This window comes from Cardiocondyla obscurior, linkage group LG06 (assembly GCF_019399895.1).
Source record: "Cardiocondyla obscurior isolate alpha-2009 linkage group LG06, Cobs3.1, whole genome shotgun sequence".
In the NCBI taxonomy this organism is placed as follows: Eukaryota; Metazoa; Arthropoda; class Insecta; order Hymenoptera; family Formicidae; genus Cardiocondyla; species Cardiocondyla obscurior.
The window spans coordinates 3,531,093-3,551,671 of NC_091869.1; the positions used below are offsets into that span (position 1 = coordinate 3,531,093).

The 20,579-nt window shown below is 45.8% G+C and overlaps 1 protein-coding gene across 2 annotated transcripts in view; it reads right to left on the bottom strand.

Annotated features, from left to right (window-relative positions):
* The window catches only part of LOC139103306 (uncharacterized), a 63,006-nt gene extending 44,474 nt beyond the window's left edge, over nucleotides 1-18,532 (bottom strand). The window contains exon 1 of one of the 2 annotated variants that reach the window (XM_070657829.1): nucleotides 18,448-18,532. The gene's annotated coding sequence lies outside the window, so the exon portion shown is untranslated. Of the gene's footprint in view, nucleotides 1-11,618; nucleotides 12,902-18,447 lie in introns of those variants that run through there. The other variant, XM_070657828.1, reaches the window with a different exon arrangement.
* Nucleotides 18,533-20,579: the final 2,047 nt, after the last annotated feature.

The following is a 20,579-nucleotide window of genomic DNA, read 5'->3' on the forward strand; positions in this document are numbered from 1 at the left end:
TGTTTATTAATTTTTTTTATTAAAAAAATAGAAGAAAAATTTATTTCGCAATGATTTATTTTTATGTATGCGGAAAGTAAAAGAGAGGGCATAGTAATTCTGAATAATTCAACCAACTTGAGCGAGGAGTAATCAGATATCTTGCGTGGGCGCAGGTATTTCCGTCTTACTTTTTTAAGATTACGAGCTTATTAAGCGGTACGGCTGGCCTATATCCACCATTTAAAAATAGAGAAAAAAATATTTTAAAAAAAAGAAGCTAAAAAAACTAAAAAATAAAAATATGTACGCATTGAAAGAGAGCGTACAATGCATTGCCAAAGCGGTCCTTCTGGCGGAAGATTCCTCAGTCTTTTAAATCCGAGCGCGTCCCGGTACGCTCGGGGTACAATATATCTTTGCGCCGATGCCCGGTGGTTCATTATACAAGGCCGTCTCGCTGAAGTTAAAAAACTAAAACTTCGGCGCGAGTTGGAGTTTTCACTCCGTAAAGATTTACGCCTCTCGTCTGTAATTTAATACGGGATACTTTCTCGGGTTCCTTTCGAGGAGTCTCGCCTCTCCTCGGCGTCTCTCCCGGTTTCCCCGGGAAACGTGAGTGGACTTTGTATCTCGGTTTACCGAGCGTATCGGGAGCCGCGCCGGCAGGGAAGTGGCGCGCACAGGAAGGAAAAAAAAATATATAAAAAAGACAGGAGAAGGGGTTAAAAAAAAAAAAAAGGAAAAAGAGCGGGATGAAGAAAAAAAAGAAAGAGGAAGTGAAGCGCGCGAGGAGAAAGAAACGACGAGGACGAAGGGAAAATATGGATATTTCAGTATCGTTATTCATCGTGCTCGGATATCTAATTACAATGACGGGGTGGGTAAAGGGCCCGGGCCGGCTGTCTGTGCTCGCTTGTGCGAAAAATTCGCGGGGACGAGGATGCGGATCGGCGACGGCGGTGGCTTCCCTTATTCTCCGCGAGGATCGAGCGACGCAATGATTTATCACCGTCCTCACCGTATACGTGCGGCCCGGCGAAATTATTCTTTTTCCGAAACGTGGACCGACGACGATACTTTTACATCCTCATCGATCTCCAACTGTCGAACTGGCATTAGTTGTCGCTAAAGTAGCTGCCGGTGTCTTCGAGGAAGTGGAGCGAGGATTGCGCGCGAGCAGATCTGAATCTAATTCAAACAGAGCGTCTCGGAGATAAGTTAGACTGCCGCGCGAGGACTATTTATATACACCGGTGATAGATAACGCAAAAAGCATTATTCTTCGATTGCAAATTCGCAATACGGGTATGTAAATTAACGATTGGCTCGAAGCTCGATCAGACGTTGTTGCTAACGTTTATTAATCGTTGCTCGCGGAGTTCCTAAAACTCGATAGAGAAAGAACTGGCGGTCGCGTTGTTCCCTTTTTTATACCGGGCCTGAAAAGCCGCGGTAAAGCGCATTATCGTTAACGTATATTTAAAATCTGCTCGACTGACTGATCGTCGATAGACTGACGTCCTATCTACGGCATTATGGTAATTGGCGATTCAAATTCCGCACGAAATTCTACGAAGACTTCGTTATCGTGGCAAAACCGCAAGAGCGCGAGAGCATACAAAACTCATGGATTATTCCAAATAATTCAACCGTAGAAAAATTCAGTGTTCCGTGACAGCGAAATCTCTCTTCCTCGTCTCTCACTCTTTCCTTCCTACTCTCTCTTTCTCTATCTCTATCTCTCTATCTCTATCTCTCGTGGTGAAAATCTGGGAAAGTTCGACGAGCAATTATTTATCAAAACGATGAATTATTTTTCGTCGAGTTTCCAGGCTCTGTCAATCGCCCCATCATGGGGATCTGCTCGCCAATATTTTATTTATATTTTATCCGTAACCCAATTGTCTTTCAACGTCAATCGCGATTCGGTCAATTGTTCTCAACGAATCGCTCGTGCAAATGCGAGAGCGTGGACAGTACGCGCGCGCAACGCAACGCGTCGGCAACAATGACGCGTAATAACCGCGGCGTTTTTTTAATTAGCATCGCGGCAACGCGGTTTATCTCGCGGCGCGCGAGCGCTTACCCAAAACACACGAGAGAGCGCTCTGTTAAAATTACGTCGACCCCGTTTTCGCACGGACACCGTAGCGCCAGTAAAATTGAGATCGCGTCCTCTTCCTCTCGCCGCGTTTTTCCCTATTTTTAGATAAATCTCATTTGCATAATAGCGCAGCACGAAGGACCGCGGCGTCGCGTTCTCGCCTGCGGTGTGCGAATGGCTTGGGGACGGCCGGACGAATAGCTCTCGTTTACAATGAACGAAAAAAAATTATAGTAGAAATCGCGCTGCCACGCACTTCATAAAAGATTTGAATAATATGTTTATGCGCGCGGTTACATCTTTCGGACTTGGTATTTGAAAAATTTTCAAAAGAATTATTATATTGATGGATGCTTGTGTCATCTATCAATAACTGCTCACATACTAAAAAAAAATTAAAAAAAAAAAAAAAAAAAAAAATTAAAAAAAAAAAGAATTTTTAATACTTTTGCAAAAATTTTTTTCAACAATATAAACGTCGCGAGTAGAAATTTATCTAGCAAATCTGATTTTGCTGCTAGACGTTAGATCGCGCAGACTTGGTACTATTTCAGAAAAGTAAAGTTGTCATTTAAAAAGAAAAAACAAAATCTGTTTAGTATCGGTCTTCTATTCACTGTTCAGCGCGGACCATGTATCTAAATATAGAAACGTTTTTCGCCGCGTACTTGTTTACTGTTGTGTTTTGACCTTACGCAAAGCTCGCTCGACTGCCGAAATCGCTGGGCAAACCGGTTCCTGCCGACCGCGATCCGCGCGTCCCTCATCATGCGAACTTAGAGCGCGAGGCCTGCTGGCCAGATGTCAACACACGCACTACCGCGACGGTCGGTTTTCGTCTTTCTTTATTCTCCCCAATTTTTTTATCTCGCGATAATAGAAAAAATAACGAAGTAGATTAATAATCAGATAAATTTCGAATACAATTATAACGCCGGAGCTATCGTTTGCGTTTTTTTTTTTAATTTCGTCGGACAACTGAAACGCGATCTTATCGCGAAATATCGGGATCGAAGATACGAATGCGAAATACGTCGTTGCAAACCAAGCGCGTCCGAGTTGCGGTGTACAGGGGTAGTACACAGATAGCTTGTTCGCGCGCGAACGACGCGCAAAACCGTCTCAATCGCCTTATCTGCCCGAGATGATTCGATTCGAGTCGGCTGTCAGCCGTGACAATCGTGCCCATTGGAGCGGTCGATTACGCGCGCCGTAATAGACTGCCATTCGCCTACGAGAATCCGTTGTGTAGCGGACAGGTTCGACGAGACCGCGGGATGAAGGCGAGAAGATTTTACACCGCGGTCCAGCCGTGCGCTACGCTTCGATCGGGGGATTCCGGATTTGCGGGACCGAAACACGTGTATACGACTGTATATCGTCCGTTTACAGATAGGGAGCTTTGCCGTCCTGCAAGTCCACGGACAAGAATGCAGGATCGCCGTGAAAGAGGATACAGGTGTCCAGTTTTTGAAATCCCTTAATCGCTTAAAAAAAATAAAATAAAATAAAATAAAAAGAAGATTAAAAAAAAATAAGAAAGAAACATTGCGACACGCTGACGCGAGGAACCGCGAAGAGCGCGTTAATTATTTACGACGCGACCGAACGAACGCGAAGAGTGTCTCTTTGTTGGCATTCCGTTAATGCCAGGAACGAGAGACGAGAGTAATTGACCGCCTACGGTCCCGCCGTCATCGTCACGTCAGTTTGTATATGTTAATCCCGTGATCCCGTTTGCAATATGTGGCCACGGTGAAAACGTCTGGGGAAGGCTAATCAAAGCGACGACGTAGACGTGAACGCTGATTAACGATTTTCGCGGTGACGGCTATTAGCGATAGCATTGCGGGGTCTTTAATCTAAATTTATTCGCTAAATATTTTCCTTGCGCCCGATTAAAGATTGCGGGATGCTAACGTGCGGCTTAGGCCACGATGATTTATTATCCCGATCGCGATACCGCGCAACCTCGCTCTTTCTTCTGGCCGGCGTCGTCGCGCCCGCACGTAAAATGTAAATCCCAAAGGAAGCTAATCAAATCGTTACGCTTTACGACTCCGCGAATCACCGATCGTAAAGAAACGCTCCTCGCTATTCTCGCTTTGACCCCTTCCTCCCCCTCCTCTTTTTCCTCCCCCTCTTCCCCCCTACCTGACTGAGTACTACTTGAATGTTTAAAAGCAAATCTTGGAGATTCGATCATGCGGCCCCTCCCCGTTCTATCCGTAAAATCAATAGAGAGACGCGCAAATTTCTGTAAATTTTTCACTCGTAAAATGTAACGGGTAGAAATCAAATGGTAACTGGCAAACTTCCTCTCTCTCTCTCTCTCTCTCTTCGCTATGTCTGTTTTAAAGGGTAAAGTGAGAGCAAACAATACTGCTGTTCTACGTAATCCTCCGCTCCTTTTGACGCTCGTCAACTCTTCCCCGAGATTGTTGCTCGTAAATTTGATTATGCGCGTTTTTCGCGAGACGTTGCACGCTCGACGAGACGATCGATCTCGGGCTCATTTCACGGAACTGGTTTATCTATTTACGAAACGATTTACTCATTTACTGCCATTTACCACTGTACAATGAAATAACTCTTTTCTCTATTGTGCCGACGTTCGTTCGTGATACGATCACAATGTGTAAAAATCAAATTACCACACATTTACCTGGCAGTAAACCGATAGAGGAACAGTCTAACTGTTACACGTGTACATTCGACGAAATGCCGTTAAAAAAATTTTATACGTATACCTCAGTAACAACTCTCTAAGTTTTTCATTCAAGTAATTCGTTCGAATAAAAAAAAAAATATATAAAAATATAAAATATAAAAAAAATTAAACATTTAATTACTTTACATATTTAAATATTTCAGGTTTGTACCGTTTATTCAAACAAAAAACGCAATTACCCCTTACTTTTAATTTCTGAAAATGCTTTCATAGAACTAACAGGGCGCGCAACTAACGTAAATAAAGTTACGAAAAAAGGGCTCTTTTATCAAAATCTTTTTTTTTTTCTTTTTTTTTTACCGGAACGACGAATTTTGCTCGGCAATTTTCTCGTTAGAATAGCGTGAATATTATGTGTCCAAAATCTGGCCGGATCCTCCCGTAGCACTATGCATAAAGGCGAAAAATGGCTGTCAAGGGTGCAGTGAGCGCGCTTAAACGTCGCGCTTGGTGAACTCTTTCACGTAAGAACTTACGGCGCTTGTGTGTAGCTTGAACTTTTTTTCGAGTATACGACGCCGTAATGGAAAGCGTACACGAAATCCTTGTAATTACTTGCAGGAATGTACACGGCGCCGGGTCGCGTGCAATATAAGTGGTATTACCATCCTGTTTAGTCAAGCGTTACACGCGAAAAAGGATATAAAGCGACGCGCGGCAGTCTGGATCGTCCGCTCCATCGGCGGCGCAATTTAAAACTTTATCGGCCTGTCGGTTTCACCTACGATCCGCATTAATTTGCACCGATTTGCATTACGGCTTTACTCGCAGCTTTCGACAAACCGAAATTTGCATTAGCCCGTTGCCGGAGCGGCGAACAGTGTCGCTCAGCGCGTTTTCGTAATTGGCCGGATTGCCTTTTAGAAATTCGCGATTCGCGTGGCTCACTATTCCGCGATGCGAAATCGATTTGACAAAATTCGCCCTCCTCGTCTCCACCTATCTCCCTCTCTCTTTCTCTCGCCCTCTGCGGGATTATACTCGTCGGATTGCCGTTAAACCGACTGCCCTCCCGTCCCTCGGATTTGAAAAACAGTGCTCGGAAACGATGACGACGGCCACGTCGCCCCGAGCGGAGCGGAACGAGCGTAAACCCCGTCGCCCGGAGAAATCTGTCGCGATTTACGTTATGTCGCGCCTCGAAACGCCGTCGCTCGGCTCCAGCAGAAACGTGATGTCGGGATTAATTCTCGATCTTTTCGTCGGAGGCTGTGCGCCGTACACGAAAATAATCAGAGCCGAGTACCTCCCATGTGTGCGCAGCGCGCCACGTAAATGGAAATTACGCGTAACGCTTTGCCAGTGAGCCCATTAAGGATATATGAAAAATTTTTCCTGTTATCCTTCGTATTTTTATACGCTAAGTTCACCACGTTTTTCATTTCATTTTCTAATTTCTCCTCCGTCTAATGTAGGATATAAAACCCATTAAAGTCCTGATAATCTTAATGCGTGGCAGTGATTATAGGGGGAATATAAATTTTAACGAAACAGAACGGGACTTTGAGAACGAAATATGCTTGAGTTATCAGTGCAGAACAAATCGTATCTGTTTCAACGATTTAATAAACATTCTCGTGTGTGGCGTTAACTGAACGTTAGTTCAAAAGCGCTGCATGGCTACATAAACGTGAATTTCTTTCTTCTTTCTCTCTCTCTCTTTTTTTTTTTTTTTTTTTTTTACGAGTGGATGAATTTGACCCTTCCATTAAAAAAAAAAAAAATAATAATAAAATAAAAAATAAATAAAAAAAAATATATAAAAACCCCTCGCGAATAAACCGTGCCGAGATCTTTCGCGAGTCAGTGGTAGGAAAAAAAAAGGGCACTGTAACAATACGAGATAAACGTCATCGGTTTTGCACACTTCGCGTTCCTCGATCCGTATTAATTTACATTACAAATACACCGTCGGATTCCGTGGAATCAAAATCTGCATTACTCGCGTCGCGCATCGCTGCAAGCTAATGGATATAGAGTAGGCATTCGATTCTGCAAGTTGCGCGACTACTATTCAGTCGTAGGGTCGACTTCTTGATTAGACACCACTCGAAATGGGGCAAATCGATCTAAGTTTCGCTTCCTACGTTCTAACGATCTGGCGATATCACTAAGTGTTCGTAGTAGACTCACAGATGTTAAATAAAACCAAATAAAATTTATTAAACCGTGTAAAAAAATAGAATAAATTAAACCGTGTAAAAAAAAGAATAATAAAAAGTTTCAAGGGTTTTTTTTTCTCGGGCGAAACTGCTCCGGGAGCACGTTGTTACAACTTCATTAATAAGACACGAGCGACGTGTATGCTAACTGTTGCCTGATGGTGCGACGCGTAAGATCGACGAACATTGAACCCCCTTGCCCTGTACACTAACTAGTTACTTCCAGGTCGTAGTTAACTATCAGACTGGCATAAGATCACGAACTTGAGCCAACCCCCCGGTAACGTTGCTTCCGCTCGTCAGATTATTTGATTGTGCGCATATCGAGAGCGACGAGCCGTTTCCCATTAGGACGAATTCACACGTGAGAAGTCGCGAGTTTTCCTGCAGTTGGATTTATATATAAGTTATAACGCAATATTGCGACAATGTCCGTAATACGTCAAATTAAGCCGTAAATGAATCTTTCCGAACATATCCCTAAAACAAACGGCGAAATTTAATCTAACGCATTTACGTTCTGAACGCTTATGAATCCGTACTCCTAAATTGTTGTACGCGCAAACTGCACTTCATAAATGAAACTGCGCTAGTTTCCAAACTTTCGTAATATATACGTCAGTGAAAACAGATTTTGATGTAACGGGCCAGTGGAATTCTGAAAGGGAGGAAAGAAATTGGAATTAACATTTCGCGCACGCCATCGACAGACGGCTCTCTCGCTTTAGATTTGTCACAAGCGATACTTTATAATCGCCTAGATTACGGTTGTAAATTTCACAGAGAAATTCCTTCCTGATAATAGCGGGCTCGCCGCATTTGAAGGTAAGAAAGAAAAAAAAAGAAAAAAAAAGAAAGGAAATAAAACATTTATCCCGGCACGTAAACACGTGCGTTTAAAAATTAGCTTGTAATTAAAATTAGAATTGTCTCGCTTTATCGGGATAATTACCGCACTCTCGTAACGATAATTCTCAATTTGCACAATAATAATTTTCAAACGCGAAATTTGCTGTAATACCTTTTTAATAGTAATAATTAATAAATGTTATTTAACATTACTTAACATTACTCACTCATTACGTATGCGTTTAAAATTAACGAATTAAAAGGACCGAATGATTGTTTATTGTACACGATTAATTAATTAACTTCTGCAATCCTACGTTTTACATAAATAACAATCGCCTTTTAATACACTTTGAATTACGATATGAATTATTTCAACTTCACGTGTAGGAAACCAAATACGCGCGCTGGATCTGGACAGCTCGAAGTATTTCGGAAGCGGGCGATCGATCTCGTGTCACTGTTACCAGAATCGCTCGTTTCCTTGTACATCCTGTTCTCGAAAGACACATCTCGCGAATACCTCGTTCTTATGTGCGGTGCACGGTGCGAGATAAATTCTTTCTGATCTGAGATGTTGATCCCGCGAAAAAGGAAAACAATCGAAACGAATTGTCGGGTTACGTAGCGCGCGTACGTAAAGTGCGCTGAACGATGCTGCAGGAAAATTATTCATAAATGTATGTAATTCCGCTCGAGATCGGCGGATAGAACGTGCACCCTGGCTTTTATCGTATCGTCAGAAGAAATAAATATAGGAAGGAAAAAAAAAAGAGAGAGAGAAAAAAAAAGAAGGATTTTCTTCGCGTATTTTAGACAATTCCATAAGATTTATAACTGCGGTGACAAAATGCACCGAAATTGGAAAGTTCGGGGGCGAGAGAGGGTGACCGGCAGCTTTCGGCAGATATATTTAAGGCTCAGAGGGTTTTAGAGTTGGCTTTTTGCACCGGCGATGATCGACGGCGCGCGCGATCATCCGGCTGAGATGAATTCGATCGATTGGGAAGCGTTATACGCGCCGATCTCTCGCTTGCCGGACCAACCGAAAAGCGCATTAGACGGCACTTTCCAGGAGTGCTTACTAACGACCGCACATATTTGTTGGATTTCGCTGTTTGATGAATGGAAACTGTGTTCTCTATCTAAACCCGGGGAGTTAAACGCGCACGTTGGGCGCAACGTTCCCCGAGCAGCCGGGTCGGCGTGCACGTTGCGTTTATTATCGCGATTGAGAGTAAAGTTCGCGAAGACGGTCCCGAGTGAATTGCGTTTCAAACTAATCGCGGACGTGCATAGGAGATAACACGATTATTTTTACCCCGCCCGGCGTCGGTGGTAACCCGTATGGTCCCCGGCTTGACAAAGAGAAACGAAAAATCCCGAATTAACCACCGCATTAGTAATTAATGCCAGCGCTATTTGACGCCCGTTCTATTTTATGTCTGTTCGTTTGTGGCAATAGACGGGAATTAATAGATGTAATAGATGACGCCAATAATAGAATACGATACAGTATTAATTTCACGATAATGAATTGCGAGCGTAATATCATGCACGATGGATCTAATTGGATTATGTATTTAGTAAAAATAAACACGGATATAATGGACGTTAAGCGGCGCGCTTTGCCACAGCTAGAACGGACTATTATGGGCATATAACTTAAGTTAACATCTTGCGTGTGTGTACCACATGGCATTTCTCTTTCTTGAAATTGTACTCGTTTCGAGATTTATCCCCGCGGTTCGGCATTACGTCGAATTTCTCGTCTTTATTCGACGCGAGACTTCTCTTTTGCGTTATACATATTTCTTTTTCTTTTTTAATTTTTTTTTTTTTTTTTAAAGCATATATATTCTTTTTCTCCAAGCAAATTCGTACATTTTTCTTATAAGACTAAGCAGAAACTGACGGAGAATTGACAGGCTATGTTAAAAGAGATACATCCGAGAACAAATTCTATCCGAATTTATACCGATCAATGGTTGGTTTCCTGCCAATGCCATCCGGTCCTGATCACGACTACAAAAGAGAGAGAGAAAGAGAGAGAGAAAGAGAAAGAGAGAGATTTATATAAAATAATAAAGATTTATTATGTGCTCTAGAAGTTTGCGTACAAAAGAAATAAACGATAAATCCAGCAAAAATCGAACGTTAAAATTTTAGAAGCACCTGTCTTACGAAAGTACTTTAGGAAAATTAATATTTTATAATTTGCTACATATATCACTTAAGGGAATTGCGGCACGTACACGCGTACAAAGCACAAGCAGTAAGATTATAATTTTCTCTTGCACAAAAGTAACATATGAACTGTGTTCTCTGATAAAAAAGAAAAACCTACTTCAACATTTACCGTCTTACAAACCATGGAGAGTCGGGCTTCTACCGTTAACAATGTTTCATTTTGTACGACTAGCTCTGGGCCTGTAACGACTGTTACATAAAACGATATAAATTTAGGTACATCTTTTAAAAATACGTGAGTATAATTTTTACATTTGGTTTCCGCATACCACAAAAAAAAAGTACAACGTTAAAATGTTGTGCGGAGACTTTAGAAAAAAAAAAAAAAAAACTATTCGCGTTATCGTCGTGAGAAATATATATACAGGATAACGTCAAATCGTCATCGATTAAGCTATCGGAAAGCCGCCGGTACGCTATAAACCGTAAAGCATGTAGATAGAAGTTGCCGAATAAAATTCGCTATCGAGCGTGTAGCGCGACGTCGAAGCCGAAATCTTTCTTACGTGGACGATGCCTGACAAATCTCCCCGGATTCCTTCAATCTTTCGCGACGGGGCGCACGTTTCCCCTGCGGCGAGAAAGGATCTGGAGAAGGAAACCCGTCTCCGCAGCCCGCAAAAGCCACCCCGCCTCAGGCCGCGCCGAGCTCCCGAGCTCTCGAGAACAGCTCAGGGCGATTACATCGAATTCTTTTCCCCGGAGCAGACCGCCCTATCGCTCGTCCTATCTCGTCGCGCACCCTACCCTCGCTCGACCCCGCGCGTCTCCGTGGCCGCCAACCCTTTCTCTCCCCGCGGCACACGCAGCCTCGCTCGAGTGTTTACTCGCATGCTCGAGTTCCGTCAGTATCACACGTCGCGTCCGTCAAAGAAATCGATCTCTTCTCACCCAATTCGCATGCCACGGGACCTTCGCGCCCGTGCACAACACGGCACGAAGTATTAAGACGCGCGCCGGAGCCCTTGCGTTGCGTCACGCTGAACGGATTTTCCCCAGCCCGCGTAGATTGGCCGGGCGCGGACTTCCGATTGAACTTTTTGCGCTCGTAATCTTCGACGGAAAAGTTACGAGATTTATTTCTGTGCGATATATATATCATTCGCTACGTAGCACGAATCGAGTCCGCTGGCGTGCTGTCTTATCTCCCGACTCATTTCGCGGATGTACTAATTACAGTAATTTTAAGATAATTTTGCGCTCGTCGTGCTTCTGATATAGAGCATGCAGAAACGGTATAAGCGGATCTCGTTGGATTTTCGATGATATGTAATTACATTAAAGCATGCGTCGGTTACCGCAGGATTTGCGAACCCTTTATGGGATCTGAGTTCGATCGTGTACTCGCGATCCCGGCTGCGTAATCCTCCGTTCCGCATTCGGCCCTGAAGGGGCGCGCGGAAGGGCAAACAAAGGCGAGCACGTCGCGCGCGCGGCCAGCTGCACGTTCGGGGGATGAAAAGGGGGATGGGTTCTCGCGCCGCTGGTGGTCGGTGCACCTTTAATCGCGAACCGATGACCGCGGCGCCGTGTTACTTACATGTCCAAGGATCAGCCACGTTGAACGCCACACTTAGGTGTACCAAGGGGATCGGTCTCGCGCGAGCAACGGCAACGAGCCGGTCCACGCGTGCCTCCCGGCCGCGACGAGCGCACACGCACGCACGCACGTACGCACGCACGTACGTACGCACGCATCCACACGCACGCAGTTTCGTGGTCGCTGACGATGAGCGAAGTATAACGCGTAGCACGCGTAAATTCACTGCGCGCACAATTTCCCGTGGCCGTCGTCGCTTTTCACGCCATACCGGCCGTACGTCGTCGTCGTAATCGTTGTCGTCGTTGTTGTCGTCGGTGGCGGCGATATCGGCCGTACGAACATCGTCGTCTCCTCGCGGAGCTGCTTGGTCCAGCGGCGCAGTCCGTCCACAACACCGGACTCTTTTCACCCGGTGAACGCGTGTCTCTCGCGCAAGGGTCGTGCACGTCGCGCGGTTAACTAACTCCGACACCAGCGAACAAATCTGATATCCCAGGGTTCCGCGACGCGAACGAGCCCTTCCTGCTCGCCGCTGTCACCCCGGACGAGTGGGTGCCTCCTTTTTTTTTTTTTTTTTTTTTTTTTTTTTCCGTTCGGCCGGCCGGCAGCTTATTAAACTAGAAATAGGTGAGGGGCGAAGGTGAGATCAGAGGCTCGCGGAGACCTGTTCGCGCTCTTACGATAACTTGGGACGCGAATCCTCGAAAGGCCGCGTTCGCGAGAGACGAGGGTGCGATCGAGCCCTCTCTGTATTTTCCGTGTAGAGCCGTGCGCGACACGGGTCTCGCAGATGTTTGCGAGCACTCTGCACGAGCTGTCTCGGCCGGGGATACACGAACGTACGAACGGACGAACGCAGTGGTAGCGGACCGAACGGGGCGGCCAAAACGCATCGGGGGAGTTGGAGAAGGGTATGTAGGAGTCGGATGCGGCGACGGCGGCGGCGGCGGCGGCGATAGCAGCGGTAGAGGAGAACGTGGAGGAGAAGGCGGAGAAGGTAGTGACGGCGAACGAGGGGATGACGCGGGGCAAAGAGCGGCGCATTATCACGGTAGGGGTGGTCGACGGTAGAACGGGGGTGGCTCGCCAAGCCCGGTGGTCTCGCGCTCGCTCGCTCGCTCGGTTGTTAGTTCACTACGCTCTCCGGCTCGCTTTCGCTCACCTCTGCCACCTTTGCCGTCGTCGCTGCTTGCGCAGCACCCGCCGCTACCACCACCCCGTCGCGCCACCCTCCACCACGTTGCCGCCACCACCGTCGCGACCCGGCCAAACCCAGACCCAGCGCGGGGTAGATATCGCGGGCTCGCGACTCCGGGCTCCAGGCCGCCCCAGCTGCTCACACCCCACCATCCGCGCGAACATCCCCTTCCGGCCGACAGTACCGTACCCGAGGACAAGGGCGCCTCCACCGTACGCTGCTCTCGGGTAAACGCGCGGATCGACGAATTGATTCGGTAATGAACGCGCGGACCGTTGCTGATGGGTGGGACGATACTTGCGCCACGAGCGGGCGAGACACGCCGGCGGCGATGGGTTTGAGAGACGCGTAAATGCCGGGCTTAATTACGGTTGCAATCGCGACGGATCGCCGGCGTCCGAAGCCGGGCCCCCGTCGCGCGGACTCCTCGGTAACCGCGAGAGACGCTGGCGGTCGGGGATATTGACAAATCAAGGGGCGCCGACCGAAGATCGAGACGCGCATTTACTCTCGGACCTTACGACCTCGCATGCGTTCCCGCACGTCCCTTAATCTCGGATACGATGATAAATGGCGCGACTCCTGAAAGGATTCGGGTGTAGGTTAAAGCTCGGGGAAAAGCGCCCTGTCCGGAAACGTATTGACAAATTAAAGGGTCGAGGTAAGACGCGGGTGGAACATTACGCATTAAACATACCTCGCCGTTTTACGAACGTATAACGATACTAACGATACGCGTCAGGAGGAGGCACGAGGATCGGCTCGCACCCGAAAGAAGCGTGCTCGCACTTTCGCGAGAGGTATCGTATTAAATCGGATAGTATCGAGAGGTAGGTAACTGGATAAGAACGGATAAAGTCAGATAGAAATCCCATCGGAATATATTTGAATCCATGCGGATTTTGCCCGATACCATAAGTTCGTATATAGAATTTTTCGGCGATATGGGCGGGAAGGGTGGCAGATAAAAACCTGAGCTGGGAGAGACCCAGGCGAGGCCGACGACGCCGGCAAACTCCGCGGAGACCCGCCGCGCGCGAAGAAGGCTCGCGAAGATATTTTTATGAAAAATTCAGCTCGCACGTTTGTGGCGTGGAATTTTTTAACGAGCAACGGCGGCAAAAAAAAGTTTGCCCGCGAATTGGAAATTCCGACTACATTAGCGAACTTTCGTGTTCGGGGATGCGCGCGCCCAGTTATTATACGCTAAGAGAACATAGTGCGCGCGCGAACAGTCAAGAACGTTTTAGGAAAAGAAAAAAAAAGGGGGGGTTGAGGGGTAGGAAGGATAGGAGGAAAGAACGTCGGAGACATTACTTGACCTAGTTTCTTGCCTCTCCCTAGTAGTTATACCACGCTTATTTCGTGCTTCTGTGTAAACGGTCCACTCTTAAAACAGCCCGGCAATCAAATACGTATAAATGGACCGTCTCCGTGTTTCGAAGAGTTTTTACGAGGGACCGAGGCTCGCAAAGGAGTGGCGTCGCTCGGTTAGGTGATTGAAAAAAATAAAAATGCCCGTCGAACAGAGGGGGGGGGGAGGAAAATCCTCCCTCCGGATGTTACGCGTGTGTGCAAACGTTTACGCTTCCCGCAATTGTTTTTCTCTACGTGGTTGTTAATCTGCTTCGATTTGTTGGAGAGAAAGCCAATAATAATTATCCGCGCGAAACAATCATCCCGATGAAAGATTATTAAAATATCCGAACAGGTTATCGATTCATGCCGAGATATCGCCACTTGAATTAATCAGGTAACGAGTTACAAAAGGGGACTGGCTTACTCCCGGATATTAAATAATTAATGCGCAGCGTGAAAATGTTTCTTACGTTCGGCTCGTACGGGCAGCTCGCGGAATTAACGAAGAATGGGCTTTAGAGGGGAAAGATATCCCCCGGAGATAAAGTCCAATATTATTTCATTTTGCAACGCTTCAGCGCCGCTCCGCGCTCGATTCTCTCTGCGGTAGCGCCACACTCTTTGATGGCGAACAACGTAAACGATTTATCCGGAAAAGAAAAAAAAAATAAAAAATAAAATGGAGTCTTTTAATTAATAACATTTTGATCGATAAGCTGACGATCCGTCGGGCTATACGAGAATTATCTGTGATAGCCTCCACTCCGATGTAACCGAGCGCGTTAAATATTTTGTTCGAAAAATCGCGTCTGTCTTTCTCTCTTTTTCTCTATCTCTCTCTTTTAGATCGATTTGCAACGCGGCGCCTGCAGAAAAGACGAACCATCCTTTTAAAAATAAAAAAAGATAAGATTGCATCGAGTGTCAATAATTCGAATTTGTTTCGCGCGCGACAGATATATCTTTGACAGCGGCGTTCATTTCGCTCGCTACGCTGCTCGCCGAGGAGCGTTCGCGATAAATTTTTTAGCGGTATAAGAATATTGATAGAATTATTAAGGGCACATGAAAAGTATTTATAATACTGATTCTCGAAGCATTCCCCGTTTGGAGCAAGAAAGTTCGAACACACCAATTTGTAGGAAAATTTAATAAACGGGGACAAATTTGGGAACGTCTAGCATTTCTTATTCGCGAGTGTTACAGCTACGTTAAATTTATATCGCGTTAATCGAATTTGTCCGCAGAGTCGTTTGCAAATTTTCGTTTGTTACGCACGGAGACAGGCAAAGGAAATAATAGATATACTCGCATAATAATAGACACGTACGTATAATCGGGAACGTTTAGCTTTTAATCGTCGTTTGACGACGCGGTTGAAAAATAAAGACGTTAAGACCGTCGTGCATGTACGCAGATACGCAGGGTGCACTTACGTACACGCACCCCTCCTCCGTTTCATCCGGCCGCAACAATAACCGCGAAAATCGTTCTCCGACGCGCCGTCCTCGTTGTCGTCGTCGTCATTGTCGTCGTCGTCGTCGTCGACGTTCGCCAAGAGGGGATAATGACACTAAATTTCCCGTGACAAACGACGCGGCCACTCCGGGATACCGGCGGTACCATTTTTAAAGCTCACGTTCCGCTAAAAACGCTCGCGAGACACGCTCGAAGGCGCATCGCGATTACACACGTACGCGTTATCTACGTATGTAAATGTGCACGCGTGCACATGCGTGCTGTACACAAGCGCAAGCTTGTAGATCTCTCTCTCCGCCGTGCGTGTAAAATGCGCGTTTAAACGCGCCTACGTCTACGAGTATCTTGCTCCGAGCCGCGTTTACGTCGGTGTACGTGGCGAGCGCGAGGGATGAGGCATGTACCGACGCATATACGCGAGGAAAGCGGCTGGCACATCACGAGCCAAAATCTCTCGCGTATTAAATTCAAGCCTCGTGGGCCTGACAGTCGCCAGTCATTTAGGGAATGGTACGAGGCTCTTGAGTGCCACCTTACGGCACTAACGCTGGCAAACGCCGATCTCGTCCGCCACCCCCCGATCCTCCAGAAGAGGACACAGGTTCCTCCACCCTTCGGTCTCTCTCTCTCTCTCTCCCTCTCTCTTTCTCGTCTCTCTTCTCCTCGCTTCGGCGGCGGGTCAAGCTCCGCGCGATCAGCATCGAGCCGCACCGTGTAGTACCTGCAGCAGCGCGCCTTGCACACACGCGACGTGGCCACTCGAACGAATATCTTACGACGCGACGAGGAGGCAGCCAGCTCGTCTTTTCTCTCGAGGATGAGAGAAAAGTGCGAGGACCCACAGTCGTCGTCTACAGTGTAGTTGACTGTATGAGAGATGAACACGTATGCCCGGATGTACATTTAGGATATCGTGCGATAGAATATACGCGGAAACTACTTGTAAAATGAATTCAAGAGATAAAGAGGAAGAAAGGGGGAGAGAAAGAGAGAGAAATATGAATCCATAATCAGTATCTCATGTTTAGCATTAAACGTATATAGCCCCGTTAGTCATAGATCAAAGTAATATAGATACATGCTTCGTCGTGAAACACGTAAGACGTGGAGTTCGATTAATGTTCACCATCATTCATTTGGCAGAAAGGCACAAGTTTTTCGACGTGCCTAAATGAATTCTCTCCCCTTTTTCGAGGGTTTGATCTCGCCTTATAAGTATTTCATATTGTACCGTCACCCTTACACGTCTCGGAGGAACATTTGAGGGTAGCGAAAGAATAGAGGGAGAGGGAAGGCGGATAGACGCTTTTTTCCATTCGATCGATTCTTCAGGTTTGATTTTCGGGATAAACATTCAGTTCCGAAACTACCGGCGATTGTGCGAGCCGACTTTAATCCTAGAGAGTCCCGAAAAAAAAAAAAAATAAAAAAATTGTAGGCGCTTTAGTTTTTCATAGAACGTAGTGCAAGCTATTTCTGCCATTTCCAGAATTAGGCCGCCGGGCTATAAAAAAATATATACGTCCGTATAACAAAAATTAATATTTTTATATTATAAAAACATATAAATAAAAAATGAATAAAGGAACCTAATATTAACAATGCGCGAGTGCAACAAAAAAAAAAAAAAAAAAAAGAAACAAAATGGAAAAAAAAAACAACTGATCAGAGTTGCAATAAATAAACGTACGATAAATAAATGTAATAAATATAATCTCTGTGGAACATCATATGTGTAATTTAATCTTAATTACGTTAATTGCATCTATGTATTATTGCGACAAGACTATCAACATCGGCAATAAATAATATTCCCGGCAGAAATTGAAGCGAAAAATTGAAATGGCAGGGACCCGCAACTAAGTACGCCCAGCCGAATAATAAATGTCATATCGGAATCTCTCATACGTCAGCCAGACGCGAATTCCAAAGCGCGCGCAGAACCGCTGCAACAAAAGCTTTCTTGATATGCGATGGCGAAATGCAGGCGATTGTATGGGTATAGGTTTCGTGGATTGGACCTTGAGTCCTTGTTAGCGGTGGTTCTAAATTGAAATTCCTCGGACAAATAAGGAGAACGAACCCTTCCTTCGCCGGGATACCGAATGTTTCGCCCGCGGTGGTATCTTGGTATCGCGTGAACGACGCACCGAGTCGTAGGAAGTAAGAAATAAATACGACAGCCGAAGCACACCGGGGTTTTTATTAAGAATGCCATTAACAACGCGCGCTGATTAGAAGAAAAAGTATCGCGATTTAGTGGTGGCGGAATTAGCCGCGGGAGTTATCGGTCATTTACGTACCCGGATAAGAACCATTCTCGCGAGTTAACTCGAGCAACTAACGTTAGATCCGGTCTCAGTAATAAATAAACACGGTGAAAAATTCCGATAACGATGAAAGATACAGCGTGAAACGTGCTCGTGACACTCGAAATTGCAAACTACTCTTTTGGGGAAATCTCGTGAAGGGTTATAAATTTTAGGGAGCACTCGAAGTACAGTGCTCTCCGTAGCGCGGACGATAAGAAAAAATGAAACACACCCAGCAGTTGTTATCGACAACATTTTTTTGAAGATCGAGATCAATCTTAATTTTTTTATTTTTTTTCTTTTTTTTTTTACTTTCTTTCTTTCGTTCCCCCGACTAACGTCTCACTCGAGAGTAACTTAATGTTTTGAATATACTATAAGAAATCAAGCGCACAGTTTTTCAAGAGATTTTAATTGTACGCGTCATTATAATAATTTCTTTATAATTACAATTGAATGATCTACGACGTTCACTTACATTTGTAGCTTTCGGTTAGATTATTTTAGATCGGTAGGTTGATTTCCTTCCTTCCCTCCTTCCTTCCTTCCTTCTTTCTGTGGCAGCATTCTGGATTATCCTTACGTAACGTAGCACTCAAAATCACTCGACACTATATTACACTGCTCTGCTTTTTTTTTATAACCATAACCACTATCACTAACACGATCACTCGAAAGACGAACGACCGAAGGAATGACGGGGGGTTATCGCGGCGATTTTTTACGATTAAAATTACGAAGCCCGACGAACGATCATTGGTTGGATAATTTTGCACTCCCGATATTCGCAGCGTTGCTTACTGGCGCCGCGTCTTTATTCGAGCCGTTCTCGATCACGACGCAAGAAGCTGGACACGACGTAAACACGCGATCAAAAGTTTGCGCCAAGCAGCGAACGAGACCGGCCGCGATATGTCGAACACCAAGTCCCGGATCATATGTTCCCCGCGCACTTTGTCTTTCTTAAGTGTCTCAAAAATCACTTGCCCGAAATGTAACGAGAACCTCGAGCCGCGACGAAAAAGACGGGCAAGGTACAGATCTCACACCGCGGCAACAACAATCGCCGGAATCTGCCGAAGAAAATTTTAATGGAAGCCGGTCTCCGAAAATACTCGACGCGGCGTGATGCACGTCGGGCGCTTCGTGCACTTCGCTCGCGGCGTAACCTCGAAGCGATTTTTCTACGGCCGAAACGAGGCACAGAACGAACAGCGGAATAGCTCAGGCGTGCGGAATATGATCGTTCGTACCCGAGTCGACGACGTCGACACTTATTCGCGTGCGATACTTTCCTATCCGCGGCCAAAAGAACGCGTAATTGCGGAGCGATTAGCAACACGTCATCGCGCTCGTGTCTCCGCAACTAGACTGACCGTTAGAGATTTCGGCCCTTAGAGAGAAAGAAAGGACCACGTAAAAAATAGAGACAGCGATAGTCGAGCCGAGTGAGAGAGCCGATCGTCGACTGAACGTTGTCCTGCTCGCGCCGAGTTCTCGGAAGCGCTGAGCTCGACGCCGAGTTCTGTTTACTATCTTTTTTTTTTCTTTTTTAACTCGCCGAGCTCGAGGCGTCTTTTCGCAAAATAGAGGATTAACCTGTCCGACGCTCGAGTATATACATTTTTTTTTTCCGCGATTCCGAGATCCAACCGTGATCATTTTCGAGCTCCCAAGATCGTCGTCGTATGAAACGTGAGATTAAGATATGTCGTCATATTGACTTGTTAATCGAAGCGAACGATACATCGCGAAACGAAAATCTCCCGTTACGACGACGTCACCCTGACGTTAGAAAGTGACGGGGGAAGTTTGCCCGCGTTTGATCGATGTTACGAGTTTGATTTTCGCGAGGCGTTTGTCGCTTTTGAGAGGGTGTTTCTGGATGACATCTTCAATGGACGAGTTTACCCGAACGTACCGTGCAGGACAAGAAAGGTGCGCGGCTCCTTCGCGCGAGGGATCGTAAGGATCAAGAGAAGAAAGGGGAAAGGGGAGTGGGACGAGATAGTCAGGCAGTAAGAAATGAGGGCAGGGTTTTTTCTCTGGTCGATCGATCCATCGAGTCTGATTTCTGCGAGGAGCATCCGTCTTCTGTGCGGTCGTCCGATGAGTCCATTCCGACATTCCAGACGTCGCAACGTCGTTTGTCTGTCGTGTTAGCGCTTCACGAGAGCACGAGGGTGTAATGTTTCCGAAGAAAAAGTGTTTATTGAGGGAAACGCGTAATATCGGGTTCTTCGTTACTTCCCCAATAGCAATTATTTACTCTCGAAGGGGTGGGGAGGATAAGAAAAGAAAAAAAAAAAGTTTTCCAAGTCCTCCTTATCAGTCGCATAATTTATATTTGCATTTCTCCATTTCTTCAAATGATTTCCACCAAGTTCATTAAGACAAAAACTGTCGGTATTCTTTATTATAAAATTCCTACATCTGTAAACTTATTTCATTCTTAATTACTCCTCGAGGGAATAGGGAAGGATTTCATTTAGAACGTCTAGAATTTAGAACTATCGAGCACTCGCGGCCGCTTGAAAGACTACTTGTGCGTCGCAAATTCGGTTTGCATCGCGACTGCGGAATAATTGTACGATTAAGCGTCGAGATATC